The following is a 3,736-nucleotide window of genomic DNA, read 5'->3' on the forward strand; positions in this document are numbered from 1 at the left end:
GAGGAATATAAAAATCTTTTTTCTTTTGAGTTAGGCTTAACAACAACTTTGGCACTAGTTAATTTTTCAACTTCAGTTTTAAATTCAACTAGTTGCTCTTCCAAACTCTTAATTTTTCCCACCTGAGATGAACTTTGATTTTTGAAATTCTCATTCAAATTATTGGTTTCATCCAATTTTGCAATCAAATTATCTCTTTCAAGCTTGACCTTTTTAAATTTAGCTTTTAATTTTGTAGAACTTTTAAAAGATCTCATACAAAAATTATAAAGCTTACACTAGGCATCTTGAATATCATCATCATCATTCAACACAAGATCATGCAAATCAAAACAATCAAGAGTTTTCATGACAACAGGAGTCAATGAATCACACAGCAATGATTAAAATCTAATCAGAGTGTGCCCGCTCTGATATCACTTGTTGGGAAATTTAGGCCCCGGTTGATAGAATTAACAAGTTTTAAACTCAAGTTGTTAATTAGATTTATTATGAATAAAACCTGTTAAAACAAACAAATATCAATATCATGTCAAAATCATGCATAGCGGAAAAGTAAATAAGACAAGATATGATGACCCAAGAAAACCAATAAAACAAACTATTTTACTGTAAAAAACCTGGGGGAAAACCTTCTCAAAAAGCAATTCACTGTAGTAAAGAGAAGTTTCAAATCTAGTACAAAATCTTTGTCCCTAGACTCTACATAGATAAACTTACAGCAAAAACCTTCTATCGCTTCAAAACTTCTGAACTCTTCAATATATGAACGCTACCCTTTTTGCACGAATCCTAATACTTGACTAACCAATGATGCACGGCTTCCAATACGTGACTAAATCACCAACTTGAAGAAGATGTTGGCTACAAAGTTCTTCACTCCATTAACAATGAAGATCAAGAAGCACTTGTTTACAAAACCCTCAGGCACAAAGACGCAGTAGCTTCTTTCAGAGAGAATAAGCACTCGGTCACTTTTTGCATATGTTCTCCTTGTATTCTCATGTGTGACGGCCTTTAAAATTAGCTTTATATATGTCTAGGGTTGTAAGAAAAGAAACCTTACACATACATGTCAGCATGGACCGAAAATTAGATCTGAAAAATTCTGATTTCGTAATTCTCGATAGATACTGTATCTGTCAACAGCTGTCAAGACCTCAATAGATAGCTATCTACCGAGAGCTGTTGAGCTTTAATGAATCAGCACTTCTTCACTTGTTTCTTGGACAGATTTGCATGGCTTCAATACTAGACTTGAACTCTTGTTCCTTGAAGTACTAAACCTATCCTAGATCTACCCAATTACAAGTAAAGTGCGATTTGTCAAAGGATTAGTCAATTCCAAATGACACAAGTTCTTAACATGATCCACATATGTCCTAACAGGTCTAAACGAACATACATATACTATAGTTTCTTTTGGCTTATAGAGCACTTATTGGCATTGAGAAAAGCAAGAAATGATGTAAAGTTGCAATCTTGGTAATGAAAAACTACTATATAAATTTGTTTTAGGTAGAGGGCACAAAGAGCATTACACACAATTTGTGTTAAAGGGTGAGTTTTGCATTTTGACCTATTTATACTGTACTTTCTTTTGGCTTATAGAGAACTTATTGGCATTGGGAGAAACAAGAAATCATGTAAAGTTGCACTCATGGTAATGAAAAACTACAATATAAATTTGTTTTACGTAGAGGGCCCAAAGAGCATTACTCACCATTTGTGTTTAAGGACCAATTTCTGTTATTTTTTAATTTTCTTAGATGTATTTGGCATTAACCCAAATCTCAAGATAGTTAAATATAATTTACACTATTAGTTTTACTTTGACATTCAACCTCTCCAGTGATATTAGTCATATTACCAGTTCTTTTCATTTGAATGCCCCCTTTCTCACCTACAATTAAAACAACAAAAAAACAAAAACAAAAACAAACAAAAAAACAAAAAACAAAACAAGACATTCATCAAAAGGTACCAAAAAAAAAATCTTTAATTCCAAAAAAAAGGGTCAATTATGGATCAAGTCATACACATGTATTTCTTTTCAAAAATCTATAATATCCAAAATAAATTTTTATTACTTTTGTTAGGGGTTTCTTTTTCTTTTTCTTTTTCTTTTTTATGTGTCTTTCTCTACCTCTTTTTATTCTCTTAACTTTAATCTTGAACCAAATTAATCATTTGTTAATTGACCATTTTAGGAATGTTTTGAAATAACTTTTATGGGAAATATAAAAAGTTGTAAAAAAAATCAATCACTTTTTTCTTTTCCAGTAAAAAGTTTCTTAAAATGTTTCATAAACCACAGCTCTCAAGGCATTTGTTAACTCTTACCTATCTTTAATACCAATCTTTTATTTTTGATAGATACAACAAAGATAAGGGGAATTTCAAATCCTAATTCTTTTTATAAAGGAGAATAGTCAATAACAATGCCACTAAATTAAGCTACTTGACTTTAACATCACTCTTAAGATAACACTAAAACAAACAAACAAAATAGAGAAATGGTGGTGATAGTTACAACTTGCAACACATACATCGATACGTATCAAGAAAAAAGGCTTTTTATTGCATTTGAAAATGCTGGATTAGTTAGACTATAACCCCCATCAACAACCAGGTTCATCCCACTCACATACTTAGACTCATCACTCCCCAAATACAGTGCTGCCTCAGCGATATCTTCAAGCTCCAATACCGCCCCCTTCAAGTTCACACACAATGAAACCACATCCTCCACCTTTTTCTTCTCCATCATCCCCATAACTTTTCTTAGCATAGGAGTTGCAGTTGCAAAAGGAGACACACAATTAACCCTTATTCCATACTACCCCAACTCCTCGCTCAAGTTCTTAGCCATTCCCACCACAACATGCTTTGATGCTATGTATGAATGTGAAACATCATCAGCCATTACTGAAGCAATGCTTGAGGTGAAGAGCATGCTTCCTTTTTTAGCTGGAATCATAACCCTAGTAGCATGCTTGGCACCCAAGAAAGCACCCTAAAACCCTTTTGAAAATTTCATTTTCTGATTCTAAAATTCCTGATTCAATGTTGCCTGAAATGCCAGCGTTGTTGAACATGACATCAAGCTTTCCATACTTGGATTTAGCCATGTCCACAGCCTTTTCGACATCAAATTCATTTGTTACATCACAATGGATGTAAGAGATGGATTCAAAGCCAATGTCTTTGCAAACTGAGTGGCCAAGCTCGTCTTGAACATCTGCTATAAGGAACTTTGCACCATGTCAAACGAAAAGCCTTGCAGTGGTCTCACCTATGCCACTCGCACCACCGGTTATTAACACTACCTTACTTTCTAATCTGCAAGGAGAAAGAGATACGAAAACTAAAATTTATTAGTCTAAACTCTTAGCTATTTTTTAATATAATATAAATGATAGAAAGACTGAATTAGAGAACACAAAGATTATAAAAGTTTAATTTGTTATAGTAATACGTACCTGTTGGTGATGGGAATTGCTGAAGAATTAGCACTCATCTTTTCCTTAAAATTGATGTGAAATCTTCGCCAAATTGTAGATGCTAGTTACCTTTGTGAATGTCCCCTTCATTGTTTGTTGCTATTTTATAGGGGAGAAGGTCAACTATATGCAACTTGAGCAAATTAAGAAAGGAAACGGGAAGGAGAAAAAAAAAACAAAAAACAAAAACAAAATCCTTACATCTTCTATGATGCTTCTTGTTATGTATTAAT

At 33.2% G+C, this 3,736-nt stretch overlaps 1 pseudogene; it reads right to left on the reverse strand.

Annotated features, from left to right (window-relative positions):
- Nucleotides 1-2,560: 2,560 nt before the first annotated feature.
- LOC142608647 (short chain aldehyde dehydrogenase 1-like) lies at nucleotides 2,561-3,520 on the reverse strand (annotated as a pseudogene).
- Nucleotides 3,521-3,736: the final 216 nt, after the last annotated feature.

This window comes from Castanea sativa, chromosome 9 (genome assembly GCF_040712315.1).
Source record: "Castanea sativa cultivar Marrone di Chiusa Pesio chromosome 9, ASM4071231v1".
Lineage (NCBI taxonomy): Eukaryota > Viridiplantae > Streptophyta > Magnoliopsida > Fagales > Fagaceae > Castanea > Castanea sativa.